Below are 17067 nucleotides of genomic sequence, written 5' to 3'. Positions count from 1 at the left end.
CTGGTTAACCGATTTTTGTACTCTGACGTCCTTGGGTAGGTGGAGGGAGTCTGGAAGGGCATCTAGGAATCTTTGGGTTGTCCGAGAATTTATAGCACGGCTTTTGATGATCCTTGGTTCCAGGGGCGAAAATCTGATATCAACTTTGGAGGGGACAATTACATTACATTTTCTCAAGAGCAATTCCTGAGGGGGACACCAAAAGTAGTGCTGTAACACATAGCCTAAGTTGTAATATGGTAAATGTATATTGAGGAACCAAAGAAATAAGGTGTTTGCCGTACTCCTAACTACCGGTACCGAAAACTACACAACTAATCACAACAGCAATACCATTGCCTTTAACAAATCTTAGTTCAGTCACCAGTTTAAGTTGAGAGTGGGGGTATCCATGGCATTTTCCAATTATGTTCCTATTTTACAAGTAAAAAAAATTGAGAACCTTTCATAATGTTGCCAAACAAAGACTCAACAAACTTACCTGAGACTCCCTGTCTCTGCCAGTCTGTCCCTGCATATCTGTCCCCAACTCTGCTGTCTGTGTGCCATCTGTTGCCTGCTCTGCCTAATGACATCATTGTGAAACATTCCATTAGCATTTCACTTCTTTCTTATGAACATTTTATCAACTAGTCTGAGATATTAGGCTACTAGGGTTCTTACTTTGCGTTTTGGTGTACTGAAAAATACTCTGATGTCCGTCTTTTTTCTGCCATTTTTCTGCCATTTTTCTACCTGGCTGGCTACACACACACACAGTATGTAGGTTATTTACAGTAGGAGATGGGCTTCTATCATCTTATCTTCTATCATTCTATATGGGCTTCGATCTAAAAGGTAGCCAGCAAATGTGAAACGGATTGCAGTGACAAGAGTTGACAGCTGTATGAGTTCACCATTTACACAACATATGCTGCAACCTTTTGTAATTTTAATTGTTTGTTTCATATTGGCTGGCTTCTAACAATAGCTGAATTTGCAAAGCTAGCGAGCACCAATTCAGTGGTGTTTGCTATAATCTTTGCTACCCGGGTTAAATAAAGGTGAAATAAAATATATAAATAAAAGTTCCCTTGCGACAATTTAGCTTTTGCAACGAGACCATTAAATATATTTAAAACAATGGTAGAAGAGAGTGTAGTTCTGTTCAGTTTATCGCTAACCTTATCACAGGGACTTTGAAGCACTAACTTACATGCATGCTGATCTTGGAATAAATTGACGATAGCAAAGATTCCATCTTTGACGACGCCACATAAATGGAATAGGTACTAGCTAGCTTAATAGTTAATATTTACACGCTAGCTCTGCATATTCAGCTAGTGTGTGTGCGCGATTGACTGGATTAACCTCACGTCAGTTACGTTCATTGAGTGCCTTTCAGACAGTAGATACGACCTCTACGTTACCTAGCAAGCTAAGGAACTGGCAGTGGATCAAACCATTGTGAGGCAAAGGGTGGGGGGGGGTCGCAATCTTTTGAAACTTAAAAACGCGCTATTAAGTATCTATAATCAGCACAATTGCTTTCATTGCGTATTATTAATATTATTTAAATTACATAGTTATGTTTCAGTGATATATTGGGGGGGACAAATCATATTTTTCCCAGGATGGGGGGGGTCATGTCCCCCCCGCCCCCCCCGGGATTTCCGCCCCTGCTTGGTTTGGGTCTGAGCAGATTATTTGTTGTGATTGCAAACGTAATACAATTGTGGTCCGATAGTCCAAGATTATGAGGAAAAACAGACCCACAATATTTATTCCACAGGACAAAACTAGATCCAGGGTATGACTGTGGCAATGAGTAGGTCCGGAGTAGAGGTCGACCGATTATGATTTTTCAACGCCAATACCGATACCGATTATTGGAGGACCCCAAAAAAAAGCTGCTGACGATTAATCGGCCGATTTTTTGTTTGTAATAATGACAATTACAACAATACAGAATGAACACTTATTTTAACTTAAGATAATACATCAATAAAATCAATTTAGCCTCAAATAAATAATGAAACATGTTCAATTTGGTTTAAATAATGCAAAAACAAAGTGTTGCAGAAGAAAGTAAAAATGCAATATGTGCCATGTAAGAAAGCTAACGTTTAAGTTCCTTGCTCAGAACATGAGAACATATGAAAGCTGGTGGTTCCTTTTAATAAGTCTTCAATATTCCCAGGTAAGAAGTTTTAGGTTGTAGTTATTATAGGAATTATAGGACTATTTCTCTCAATACGATTTGTATTTCATATACCTTTGACTATTGGATGTTCTTATAGGCACTTTAGTATTGCCAGTGTCCCTCTCCTTGCTCCTACCTGGGCTCGAACCAGGAACACATCGACAACAGCCACCCTCGAAGCAGCGTTACCCATGCAGAGCAAGGGGAACAACTACTCCAAGTCTCAGAGCGAGTGACGTTTGAAACGCTATTAGCGTGCACCCGCTAACTAGCTAGCCATTTCACATCGGTTACACCAGCCAAATCTTGGGAGTTGACAGGCTTGAAGTCATAAACAGCGCAATGCTTGAAGCACAGCAAAGAGCTGCTGGCAAAAACGCACGAAAGTGCTGTTTGAATGAATGCTTACGAGCGTGCTGCTGCCTACTACCACTCAGTCAGACTGCTCTATCAAATCATAGACTTAATTATAACATAATAACACACAGAAATACGAGCCTTTGGTCATTAATATGGCCGAATCCGGAAACTATCATCTCGAAAACAAAACGTTTTTCCTTTCAGTGAAATACGGAACCGTTCCGTATTTTATCTAACGGGTGGCATCCCTAAGTCTAAATATTCTTGCAACATTGCACAACCTTCAATGTTATGTCATAATTACGTAAAATTCTGGCAAATTAGTTCGCAACGAGCCAGGCGGCCCAAACTGTTGCATATACCCTGACTCTGCGTGCAATGAACGCAAGAGAAATGATACAATTTCACCTGGTTAATATTGCCTGCTAACCTGGATTTCCTTTAGCTAAATATGCAGGTTTAAAAATGTATACTTCTGTGTATTGATTTTAAGAAAGGCATTGATGTTTATGGCTAGGTACAGTCGTGCAACGATTGTGCTTTTTTCGCAAATGCGCTTTTGTTAAATCATCCCCCGTTTGGCGAAGTCGGCTGTCTTTGTTAGGAAGAAATACTCTTCACAGTTCGCAACGAGCCAGGCGGCCCAAACTGCTGCATATACCCTGACTCTGTTGCAAGAGTGTTAAAGGAATTTTATATCTTAATGATAATAATCAACAATCAATAAGCCTTGACTAATTCCCAAGGTTTGTAAGACAATGGGTTAAATAATTAGGCAAGGACTCAGCTTTCTGCAAAAGGTTCATTCGGCTTTATTCAGAGAACGTTCTGAGGTCAAGATAACAAAACAATCATTATATAGTTTCTTCCTTACTTACGCACATGCATTTACACACAAACTGTTGGTGAACTGCATCTCCCCTTTGACTTCCCACACTGTTTATCACTATCCAGCTCAGCCTGTTCCTTTCCCTCAAGGTTAGGAACCCCTTGAAGTTTTTACTCCCTTTACCATCTGTCCCCTACCGTCTTGGGCCCAATAAATACACACACACATTTCTCTCCCTCTCCAGCCTCTACTAGACTTTCTGGGACTAATCGGACTAATCGATCATTACATTGATTATTCATTAACCATGCTACATGACTTATAATTCATAATGGTTTATTGATTCATTTACCTTTATTAGATAATTCTCTTATCAAAGAGACATCTGAAAAATAGTGTGTACCGGTGCTCAACCAGTCGGCGAAAACCAACATCATCAAAGACAGAGAACGGTTGATTGTCAAGGGCAATGAATTCCATTATCTTGGCGTTAATGGATTTCCCTTTTGAGTTGTCTTACTGAAACTTTCTTACTCTTTCAAATTAATGCTCGACTTGAACTTGTTTAGTTGTTGGAAGTGCGTGCTTAGTATCTTTCTACTTTTGTTCTGTGTAGCGCTGAATTTTTTGTGGCGTCATTACGTTATCTACTTATCTACTTGCAGGCAGGATGCAGACAGAATGCATGTTTTGGAATATTTGACTATCTACAGGCTTCCTTCTTTTCACTCTGTCATTTAGGTTAGTATTGTGGAGTAACTACACTGTTCAAAAAAATAAAGGGAACACTTAAACAACACAATGTAACTCCAAGTCAATCACACTTCTGTGAAATCAAACTGTCCACCTAGGAAGCAACACTGATTGACAATAAATGTCACATTCTGTTGTGTAAATGGAATAGACAACCGGTGGAAATTCAATTAGCAAGACACCCCCAATAAAGGAGTGGTTCTGCAGGTGGGGACCACAGACCACTTCTCAGTTCTTATGCTTCCTGGCTGATGTTTTGGTCACTTTTGAATGCTGGCGGTGCTTTCACTCTAGTGGTAGCATGAGACGGCATCTACAACCCACACAAGTGGCTCAGGTAGTGCAGCTCATCCAGGATGGCACATCAATGCGAGCTGTGGCAAGAAGGTTTGCTGTGTCTGTCAGCGTAGTGTCCAGAGCATGGAGGCGCTACCAGGAGACAGGCCAGTACATCAGCAGACGTGGAGGAGGTCGTAGGAGGGCAACAACCCAGCAGCAGGACCGCTACCTCCGCCTTTGTGCAAGGAGGAGCAGGAGAAGCACTGCCAGAGCCCTGCAAAATGACCTCCAGCAGGCCACAAATGTGCATGTGTCTGCTCAAACGGTCAGAAACAGACTCCATGAGGGTGGTATGAGGGCCCGACGTCCACAGGTGGGGCTTGTGTTTACAGCCCAACACCGTGCAGGACGTTTGGCATTTGCCAGAGAACACCAAGATTGGCAAATTCGCCACTGGCGCCCTGTGCTCTTCACAGATGAAAGCAGGTTCACACTGAGCACATGTGACAGACGTGACAGAGTCTGGAGACGCCGTGGAGAATGTTCTGCTGCCTGCAACATCCTCCAGCATGACCGGTTTGGCGGTGGGTCAGTCATGGTGTGGGATGGCATTTCTTTGGGGGGCCGCACAGCCCTCCATGTGCTCGCCAGAGGTAGCCTGACTGCCATTAGGTACCGAGATGAGATCCTCAGACCCCTTGTGAGACCATATGCTGGTGCGGTTGGCCCTGGGTTCCTCCTAATGCAAGACAATGCTAGACCTCATGTGGCTGGAGTGTGTCAGCAGTTCCTGCAAGAGGAAGGCATTGATGCTATGGACTGGCCCGCCCGTTCCCCAGACCTGAATCCAATTGAGCACATTTGGGACATCATGTCTCGCTCCATCCACCAACGCCACGTTGCACCACAGACTGTCCAGGAGTTGGCAGATGCTTTAGTCCAGGTCTGGGAGGAGATCCCTCAGGAGACCATCCGCCACCTCATCAGGAGCATGCCCAGGCGTTGTAGGGAGGTCATACAGGCACGTGGAGGCCACACACACTACTGAGCCTCATTTTGACTTGTTTTAAGGACATTATATCAAAGTTGGATCAGCCTGTAGTGTGGTTTTCCACTTTAATTTTGAGTGTGACTCCAAATCCAGACCTCCATGGGTTGATAAATTGGATTTCCATTGATTCTTTTTGTGTGATTTTGTTATCAGCACATTCAACTATGTAAAGAAAAAAGTATTTAATAAGATTATTTCTTTCATTCAGATCTAGGATGTGTTGTTTAAGTGTTCCTTTTATTTTTTTGAGCAGTATATAATGTTGTTGATCCATCCTCAGCTTTTCCTATCACAGCCATTAAACTCTGTAACTGTTTTAAAGTCACCATTGTGTCACGTCCTGACCAGCAGAGGGCGTAATTGTATTAGTTTTGGTCAGGACGTGGCAGAGTTTTTGTTTTCCTTGTTTAGTTAATTGAGGTTGGACTCCCAATTGAAGACAGGTGTGTTGAGTTGCCTTTGATTGGGAGTCCTATATAGTAGTGTGTGTTTTTTTTGGGGGTTGTGGGTAATTGTTTCTTGTTTAGTGTGTTTGCACCTGACAGGACTGTTGACTGTCAGTTTTCTTGTTTTGTTTGTACAGTGTTCACGTTACTTAATTAAATATTTATCTTGAACACTAACTCTGCTGCATTTTGGTCAATTTCCTCAGACAGCCCTTACAGAATTACCCACCACAAAAGGACCAAGCGGCGGAGGAGGAAGGAGCAACAGGAGTACAGCGTTATGGACTCGTGGACATGGGAACAAATCCTGGACGGAGAGGGACCATGGACTCAGGCTGGGGATTATCGCCTCCCGCAGTGGGAGATGGAAGCGGAGAGGCGATTCTATGAGGAGAGAGAGCGCAACGAGTACGAGAGGCAGCCCCAATAATTTTTTGGGGGAGGGCACACGGGACAGTCGGTGGAGCCGAGGTCGGAACCAGAGCCAGTCGGGATGACATTGGAGGTGAGCGAGGGTTACGAGGCAGAGACTGTGACGGGGTTAATGGGGAAATTAAGGGAGAGAGAGATGAGAGAGCTGCTAGTGTGGTGCATAAGGCACGGCATTCGCCCTACAGAGCGTGTCGTGGATATGTCGTCACCTGAGGCAGCTCTCCATACTCGTCCTGAGGTGCGTGCTGGTTGTCTGGTGAAGACTGTGCCTGCGCCCAGAAACAGGCCTCCTGCATGTCTTCCCATCCTGGTCAAGCCCGTGCCTCCTCCACGGACCAGTCCTCCAGTGGGTCTCCCTATCCTGGTCAAGCCCGTGCCTCCTCCACGGACCAGTCCTCCAGTGGGTCTCCTCATCCTGGTCAAGTCTGTACCTCCTCCAAGGACCAGTCCTCCGGTGGATCCCTTCACCCTGGTCTCTCCTGTGCCACCTCCTCAAACCAGGCCTCCAGCGGGTCTTCCCAGCCTGGTGAATCCTGAGCCGGATCTGCCAGAGTGGCCCGCCGTGCCGGATCTGCCAGAGTGGCCCGCCGTGCCGGATCTGCCAGAGTGGCCCGCCGTGCCGGATCTGCCAGAGTGGCCCGCCGTGCCGGATCTGCCAGAGTGGCCCGCCGGTCCTCCGGCCCAGCCCGAGGGGTCCTCCGGCCCAGCCCGAGGGGGCCGCCGGTCCTCCGGCCCAGCCCGAGGGGCCCGCCTGTCCTCCGGCCCAGCCCGAGGGGCCCGAGTGGCCCGTCTGCCCGGCGTGGCTATCGGCGCCACCGACGTGGACGACGCCGAAGGTGGATCGAGGTTCACGTCCCGCACCTGAGCCACCTCCAGGATAGGTGGGTTGGGGGAGGGAGGGTGTAGCACAGTGCCGTCGTTGACGGCAGCCACCCTCCCTTCCCTCCCTTATTGTTTAGGGGGTATTGTTTATTGGTTTTGTTGGGGTATTTGGGATTTTTTGTGTTTTCTTTTTTAAGGTGCATTCCGGGGTCTGCACCTTTAGGGGGGGTACTGTCACGTCCTGACCAGCAGAGGGCGTAATTGTATTAGTTTTGGTCAGGACGTGGCAGAGTTTTTGTTTTCCTTGTTTAGTTAATTGAGGTTGGACTCCCAATTGAAGGCAGGTGTGTTGAGTTGCCTTTGATTGGGAGTCCTATATAGTAGTGTGTGTTTTTCTTTGGGGTTGTGGGTAATTGTTTCTTGTTTAGTGTGTTTGCACCTGACAGGACTGTTGGCTGTCAGTTTTCTTGTTTTGTTTGTACAGTGTTCACGTTACTTAATTAAATATTGATCATGAACACTAACTCTGCTGCATTTTGGTCCACTTCCTCAGACAGCCCTTACACATTGGCCTCATGGTGAAATCTCAGAGGTTCCCTTCCTCTCCGGCAACTAAGTTAGGAAGGACACCTGTATTTTTGTGGTGACTGGTTGTATTGATACACCATCCAAAGTGCAATTAATACCTTCACCATGCTCAAAGGGATATTGAATGTCTGCCTTTTTATTAATTTTTTACACATCTACCAATAGGTGCCCCTCCCTGGTCTTTGTGGTTGAATCTGTGTTTGAAATTCACTGCTCGACTGAGGGACGTTACGGATATGTGTATTTGTAGGGTACAGAGATGAGGTAGTCATATACAAATCATGTTAAACACTATTACTGAAGTCCATGCAACTTATTATGTGACTTGTTAAGCAAGTCCTGAACTTATTTAGGCTTGCCATAGCAAAGGGGTTGAATACTTATTGACTCAAGACATCTCATCTTTTCATGTTTAATTCATTTGAATGGTCCAGTGAGTGTGTGTTGGGTCAGTGTGAGCGAGTCAGTGCAGATAGTTTGGGTCCCATGAATGGACTATTTAGCAGTCTTGTGGCTTGAAAGTAGAAGCTGTCTCAGAGCCTGTTGGTCCGAGAGCCGATGCTCCGGTACCGTTTGCCTGACGGTAGCAGAATTAACAGTCTATAGCTTGGGTGGCTGGAGTTATTGGCAATTTTTCGGCCCTTCTTCTGACTGCCTGATAAAGAGGTCCTGGATGGCAGGGAGCTTGGCCCGGTTGGCACACATGTGTCTGTGTAAAGGTTTTAGATGGCACTCCTTCAGAGTTTTCAAAGTACTTCATAAATATAAAATGTAGAGCAGAAGTACTTCTCTGTAATGTGGAATATGGAATTATGTCAGACATCACCAGTTCTTCAGCAAGTTAGTTCATATTCCTTTCACTCTATTTCTTAACATCTTTCAATATAGCAATATTCACATAAGCATATGAACTATCAACGTTTCCCTTTACTGTGGGAATTGTGATCGAATCAACACAATATTTGTCACTTTCAATGCAACATACCGAAACAAAACAAACTATGCAAGACTTGGTATGCAAAACTAGAGATGCAAGAATTTTTGTTGTAGGCAGAGCGCATCGTAGTAGGATTCTTTTGCAATGACAGACACGACTCAGGCCCCATACTTTAGTCTACAGACCGGTGCACCATAACCAATCAGAGCTACAGTAGGCCTTTATGCAAATAGACCATATATGGATTGGTGCAATTCACTTTGAATGGGACTGTTTTACAGCATAAGCGGTCGTGATTATTATGCGCTTGTTTGAGATCAAAGCGTAGCCACGTCTGCACATTTGTTTGTATTCTTTGCTAGTTAGTGAGTTATTAGCCCAGTTATAGGTAATTTGCAGTCAGCAATATGGGAGTGATTGCTTCCTATAAGAGCACAAAACCTGTACATTTCAATGATGGATAGAAATGTGAGTCAGGTAAAGTGCTTTTTTTATGTCTTAAAGGGGCAAGCCGTGCATGTTTTTTTTTTTTTTAAGTCTCATGGAATGAAGGCTTACATTAAACACCACACATTGGCTGCTACTATAGGCTGAATGATGGAATCGCTATTTCCATGTTAAAATGTTATGGGATGCATTTTCTCCTTAGTTTTTTGATGGGTAGGCCACTCTAGTAGGCCTACATTATGATCAAATAGCCACAGTAGCCTACATGGCCACTGTTGAAACAGTAATTTAAATCAGGTACAGTCTCAGTATTCACAGTAAACACATGCTGGAAGTTGCACAGAAAAGTTTGTGCTCAGCAGACCTGAAATTTGCCAAGAAATATTAGAGGGAACATTGCCTGTATGTCGTTTTTGACTTCAGAGGAGTCTAGTGTTGGTTTCGTGAGGAGGGGAGCGACTCAAGCCAATTTTAAGTCAGAAGGGATGCAGCCAGTGGTCAGGGATGAGTTGAGGAGGAATGGGAGAAGGTCCCCAGAGAATGTAAATGTAAAATGTATGGTCTGGAAAAGGGAGGAGGGGATGGGGTCGAGTGGGCAGGTTGTCTGTCAGCTGGCCGAACCTCATTAGTTGCAGGATTTCATCTGGAGAGAGGGGAGAAAGAGGTCAAGGTGTAGGGTAGTTCTCTGTGAGTGGGACCAGTGGACTCAATAGGCTGAGTGAATGAGGAGCGGATGATTGGCAAAGTCATCCGCGGAGAGGACGGAGGGGGTGGAGGATTGAGGAGAAGATGGAATAGACTATCCTAGGGTTAGAGGCAGAAGCTTGAAATTTAGAGTGGTAGAAAGTGGCTTTATCAGTGGATACAGAGGAGGAGAAGCTGCCTGCAGCTAGGGCTGTGGCGGTCATGACATTTTGTCAGTCGGTGATTGTCAAGCAAATAACTGCTTGTCTCATGGTAATTGACCGTTAATTAACAAACACATTTAGCATCTCCTGGCTTCCACGCATAGCCTACAAGCCACTGATGCAGTCCTTTGGAAGATCTACATTTTAAAACGTCTAATAAATCAATTTAATATAGTTAACACATCACAATAAATCCAATGTTTATTTTAGACAGGTCTAAAGAAACATGTTAAGAAGAAAATGTGGTCTATTTCAGAAGAACAGGATAGCATACTCTAAGTTGTCCTTATGTTAGGCCCTGATCTGGCTATGCCATATGGCTGTGGGCTACACTAGTTCATTTAGCAGACAAGATTTGCTTAGAATTCCGTGGCATTATTTTATAGTATGAAGAATACAATTGAACATAGCTGAATAAAATAGAGCGGATATTTTCTCCCAATGATTTCTGATGGAGTGCGCACATTCGTCTATTCTGTGTTGAAATAACAGGTCCTCCTACATGATTAATTTAGTTATTTATGCAAATGTAGTTGTGATACAAACTTTGGGCTATATGTTTTGATTGTTAATACATTCCAAGGCTGCATGACGCGACTAATGATGATTTGAAAAAAGTTGCATTAAAATGCATGAGCTCTGCTTTGTTTCTTTATCAGGCTGCACACACTTCATCAGTCTCTCATTCACATTTTGACACTTGATAATGCCTCAAATTTCCCAGTGGCATCCCCCTTGTGTGAACGTAATGCCCCCTAAAAAAACTCCATGCCTTTTATAGCCAGTGGCCGTTGTTCCCTTGGGCTGAATATAATCATTATAATTCCCTTCTCCCGGCTGTGTGCCCCCGAAGCACTTCTCATTCACATGGCTCTCAGATATCTAAATTCTTATTAGCCAATGCCCGTCACGTGATCTGGTTATTCTCACAGGCATCTCAGCTCCGACGTAGGCTACAAGTGAAGACAGACCCATCGGGGACACAACTGTGCGCGTCCTTCTTATCGAATTCAGAGGTGCATATAGAAGAACTGTCCACATGTACTTTTCGTCAGCCAACAAGATGAGTAGGCCTAACGAACAGCAAAAGCACTAGCTTATGTCAATCTACTATCCCCCATAGTACAAAAGTTGATCTATTAATGTGCGAGAAATAAATATTCCAAACATAGTCTTGGACAGTTGTGGGATACGATAGATTTACATTTACATTTAAGTCATTTAGCAGACGCTCTTATCCAGAGCGACTTACAAATTGGTGCATTCACCTTATTATATCCAGTGGAACAACCACTTTACAATAGTGCATCTAAATCTTTTAAGGGGGGGGGGGGGTTAGAAGGATTACTTTATCCTATCCCAGGTATTCCTTAAAGAGGTGGGGTTTCAGGTGTCTCCGGAAGGTGGTGATTGACTCCGCTGTCCTGGCGTCGTGAGGGAGCTTGTTCCACCATTGGGGTGCCAGAGCAGCGAACAGTTTTGACTGGGCTGAGCGGGAACTGTGCTTCCTCAGAGGTAGGGAGGCGAGCAGGCCAGAGGTGGATGAACGCATTGCCCTTGTTTGGGTGTAGGGCCTGATCAGAGCCTGAAGGTACGGAGGTGCCGTTCCCCTCACAGCTCCGTAGGCAAGCACCATGGTCTTGTAGCGGATGCGAGCTTCAACTGGAAGCCAGTGGAGAGAGCGGAGGAGCGGGGTGACGTGAGAGAACTTGGGAAGGTTGAACACCAGACGGGCTGCGGCGTTCTGGATGAGTTGTAGGGGTTTAATGGCACAGGCAGGGAGTCCAGCCAACAGCGAGTTGCAGTAATCCAGACGGGAGATGACAAGTGCCTGGATTAGGACCTGCGCCGCTTCCTGTGTGAGGCAGGGTCGTACTCTGCGAATGTTGTAGAGCATGAACCTACAGGATCGGGTCACCGCCTTGATGTTAGTGGAGAACGACAGGGTGTTGTCCAGGGTCACGCCAAGGTTCTTAGCACTCTGGGAGGAGGACACAAGGGAGTTGTCAACCGTGATGGCGAGATCATGGAACGGGCAGTCCTTCCCCGGGAGGAAGAGCAGCTCCGTCTTGCCGAGGTTCAGCTTGAGGTGGTGATCCGTCATCCACACTGATATGTCTGCCAGACATGCAGAGATGCGATTCGCCACCTGGTTATCAGAAGGGGGAAAGGAGAAGATTAATTGTGTGTCGTCTGCATAGCAATGATAGGAGAGACCATGTGAGGATATGACAGAGCCAAGTGACTTGGTGTATAGCGAGAATAGGAGAGGGCCTAGAACAGAGCCCTGGGGGACACCAGTGGTGAGAGCACGTGGTGCGGAGACAGATTCTCGCCACGCCACCTGGTAGGAGCGACCTGTCAGGTAGGAAGCAATCCAAGCGTGGGCCGCGCCGGAGATGCCCAACTCAGAGAGGGTGGAGAGGAGGATCTGATGGTTCACAGTATCAAAGGCAGCAGATAGGTCTAGAAGGATGAGAGCAGAGGAGAGAGAGTTAGCTTTAGCAGTGCGGAGAGCCTCCGTGACACAGAGAAGAGCAGTCTCAGTTGAATGACCAGTCTTGAAACCTGACTGATTTGGATCAAGAAGGTCATTCTGAGAGAGATAGCAGGAGAGCTGGCCAAGGACGGCACGTTCAAGAGTTTTGGAGAGAAAAGAAAGAAGGGATACTGGTCTGTAGTTGTTGACATCGGAGCGATCGAGTGTAGGTTTTTTCAGAAGGGGTGCAACTCTCGCTCTCTTGAAGACGGAAGGGACGTAGCCAGCGGTCAAGGATGAGTTGATGAGCGAGGTGAGGTAAGGGAGAAGGTCTCCGGAAATGGTCTGGAGAAGAGAGGAGGGGATAGGGTCAAGTGGGCAGGTTGTTGGGCGGCCGGCCGTTACAAGACGCGAGATTTCATCTGGAGAGAGAGGGGAGAAAGAGGTCAAAGCACAGGTTAGGGCAGTGTGAGCAGGACCAGCAGTGTTGTTTGACTTAGCAAACGAGGATCGGATGTCGTCCTCATTCTTCTATTCAAAATGGTTAACGAAGTCATCCGCAGAGAGGGAGGGGGGGGGGGAGGATTCAGGAGGGAGGAGAAGGTGGCAAAGAGCTTCCTAGGGTTAGAGGCAGATGCTTGGAATTTAGAGTGGTAGAAAGTGGCTTTAGCAGCAGAGACAGAAGAGGAAAATGTAGAGAGGAGGGAGTGAAAGGATGCCAGGTCCGCAGGGAGGCGAGTTTTCCTCCATTTCCGCTCGGCTGCCCGGAGCCCTGTTCTGTGAGCTCGCAGTGAGTCGTCGAGCCACGGAGCAGGAGGGGAGGACCGAGCCGGCCTGGAGGATAGGGGACAGAGAAAATCAAAGGATGCAGAAAGGGAGGAGAGGAGGGTTGAGGAGGCAGAATCAGGAGATAGGTTGGAGAAGGTTTGAGCAGAGGGAAGAGATGATAGGATGGAAGAGGAGAGAGTAGCGGGAGAGAGAGAGCGAAGGTTGGGACGGCGCAATACCATCCGAGTAGGGGCAGAGTGAGAAGTGTTGGATGAGAGCGAGAGGGAAAAGGATACAAGGTAGTGGTTGGAGACTTGGAGGGGAGTTGCAATGAGATTAGTGGAAGAACAGCATCTAGTAAAGATGAGGTCAAGCGTATTGCCTGCCTTGTGAGTAGGGGGGGAAGGTGAGAGGGTGAGGTCAAAAGAGGAGAGGAGTGGAAAGAAGGAGGCAGAGAGGAATGAGTCAAAGGTAGACGTGGGGAGGTTAAAGTCACCCAGAACTGTGAGAGGTGAGCCATCCTCAGGAAAGGAACTTATCAAGGCGTCAAGGTCATTGATGAACTCTCCAAGGGAACCTGGAGGGCGATAAATGATAAGGATGTTAAGCTTGAAAGGGCTGGTAACTGTGACAGCATGGAATTCAAATGAGGAGATAGACAGATGGGTCAGGGGAGAAAGAGAGAATGTCCACTTGGGAGAGATGAGGATTCCAGTGCCACCACCCCGCTGGCCAGATGCTCTCGGGGTATGCGAGAACACGTGGGCAGACGAGGAGAGAGCAGTAGGAGTAGCAGTGTTATCTGTGGTAATCCATGTTTCCGTCAGCGCCAGGAAGTCGAGGGACTGGAGGGTAGCATAGGCTGAGATGAACTCAGCCTTGTTGGCCGCAGACCGGCAGTTCCAGAGGCTGCCGGAGACCTGGAACTCCACGTGGGTCGTGCGCGCTGGGACCACCAGGTTAGAGTGGCAGCGGCCACTGTGTATGGCCTGTGCAGAGGGGAGAGAACAGGGATAGACAGACACATAGTTGACAAGCTACAGAAGAGGCTACGCTAATGCAAAGGAGATTGGAATGACAAGTGGACTACACGTCTCGAATTTTCAGAAAGTTAAGCTTACGTTGCAAAAATCTTATTGACAAATGACGAAAATGATACAGTACTGCTGGCTGGTGAAGTAGGCTAGCTAGCAGTGGCTGCATTGTTGACTTTGTTTGAACGTGTAGCTGGCTAGGTAACCTCGATAGTTTCAGTACTACACCTTATCATGATACAAAAGCAACTATGTAGCTAGCTAACATAGCACTAATCAAGACGTTCCTTTGTAATGTATTTAGTTTCTACAATGCTGCTCGTCGGTAATAGTTGACTAGGTTTGGAAAAATGGCGTCGCGGGGGACGAAAATAGCTGGCTAGCTAACCTCGATAATTACTCTAAACTACACAATTATCAAGCTATGACAAAGACAACTATGTAGCTAGCTAACACTGCACTAGTCAAATCGTTCCGTTGTAATGTATTAGTTTCTACAGCGCTGCTAGTCGGTAACGGTTGGCTAGCTAGCAGTGGGTTTGATGATGACTAGGTGTGTTGACTAAGTCTGGAGTCTGAACAACGGCGTCGCGTCGCGGCTGGCTAGCTAACCTCGATAATTACTCTAAACTACACAATTATCTTAGATACAAAGACAGCAAAGACAACTATGTAGCTAGCTAACACTACACGAATCAAGTCGTTCCGTTGTAATGTTGCAATGTAATAGTTTCTACAGTGCTGCTAGTCGGTAGAAGTTGGCTAGTTGGCTAGCTAGCAGTGTTGACTACGTTAGGAGGACGAAAATAGCTGGCTAGCTAACCTCGATAATTACTCTAATTACTCTAAACTACACAATTATCTTTGATACAAAGACGGCTATGTAGCTAGCTAAGAAAAATTGCTCAGATCAAACAAATCAAACCAATGTAATGTAATGAAATGTAATATTACCTGTGGAGCGAAGCGGATCATCTACTTCCAAATTAATACAACCACTCGCATCAAAAAAACATCTAAAAGCAATGAGGCTGATGCAACAGATCAGAACACTTATCTTAAAATGTTGATCAACTATTAGGCTATTTATTCACATTATAAGCACAGCAATGCGCACAAGGCAGTAGGCTATAAGCGGGAATGTTCCAAAATGCAATTAATTAGTGGGAAAAAAAACATTCTCAAAAGCGCATGTAATGATTTATTATAAACGTGCATTTTTATGGTGAATATTATCTTCCTCAAACATGAAACTCACTTGTATGCCAGTTACACCGGTTGTAAAGCAGATTAATGTGCTGCATTTGTAAGTTATTTGGACACTTTAGTTGTGATACAAACATTATCAAAACATATAGGCCTATGGGCTAGGCTACATTAGGTGTGCAACTATGATTTTAAAAAGTCACAAAAAAGGAATGCGCTGTTTCTTGCCTTACTGCACAAGCTGGGCATCATTCACAAGTGATAATACATTCTTCACAAGTGATAGGCTAATATTGTCACACATCACACTATTCTTGATTTTATCTTGTCTTTACATACAGTTGAAGTTGGAGGTTTACATACACCTTAGCCAAACACTTTTAAACTCAGTTTTTCACAATTCATGACATTTAGTACTAGTAAAATTCCCTGTCTTAGGTAAGACCAGACTTGTGGAGGTCTACTATTTTTTTCTGGGGTCTTGGCTGATTTCTTTTGATTTTCACATGATGTCAAGCAAAGAGGCACTGAGTTTGAAGGTAGGCCTTGAAAAACATCCACAGGTACACTTCAAATTGACTCAAATTATGTCAATTAGCCTATCCGAAGGTTCTAAAGCCATGACATCATTTTCTGGAATTTTCCAAGCTGTTTAAAGGCACAGTCAACTTAGTGTATGTAAACTTCTGACCCACTGGAATTGTGATACAGTGAATTATAAGTGAAATAATCTGTCTGTAAACAATTGTTGGAAAAATGACTTGTGTCATGCACAAAGTAGATGTCCTAACAGACTTGCCAAAACTATAGTTTGTTAACAAGAAATGTGTGGAGTGGTTGAGAACTTTCTTCTGAAACTCATCAGTCTATTCTTGTTCTGAGAAATGAAGGCTATTCCATGTGAGAAATTTCCAAGAAACTGAAGATCTCGTACAACGCTGTGTACTACTCCCTTCACAGAACAGCGCAAACTGGCTCTAACCAGAATAGAAAGAGGAGTGGGAGGCCCCGGTGCACAACTGAGCAAGAGGACAAGTACATTAGAGTGTCTAGTTTGAGAAACAGACGCCTCACAAGTCCTCAACTGGCAGCTTCATTAAATAGTACCCATGCAAAACACCAGTCTCAACATCAACAGTGAAGAGGCGACTCCGGGATGCTGGCCTTCTAGGCAGAGTTCCTCAGTCCAGTGTCTGTTCTTTTGCCCATCTTAATATTTTCTTTCTAATGGCCAGCCTGAGATATGGCTTTTTCTTTGCAACTCTGCCTGCATGCTTTTGGTCATGTAGTGTATATAAAACAAAATCAAACAAGATCCTATAGGATACCAGGAGTATCTTAAGAAACAAAAAGAAAGATACCTCAAGACAAAAGAAAGTGTTGAACTGAAATCCCAGTGAGGAAAAAAAAGGGGGGAAAAAGGAAACAAAGGAAAATAAACCAATGTAACAGAAGATCAGCTATCCAGAAAAGAGTGGTTATGGAGTCATACCTGTCAAGGAACACCCCCCCCCCCCCAAAATCACCTTAAGTCTTACAGCTACAC

Source organism: Salmo salar, chromosome 14 (assembly GCF_965601325.2).
Source record: "Salmo salar chromosome 14, fSalSal1, whole genome shotgun sequence".
NCBI classification, from domain to species: domain Eukaryota; kingdom Metazoa; phylum Chordata; class Actinopteri; order Salmoniformes; family Salmonidae; genus Salmo; species Salmo salar.
Note: the sequence above shows the minus strand (reverse complement) of the source record.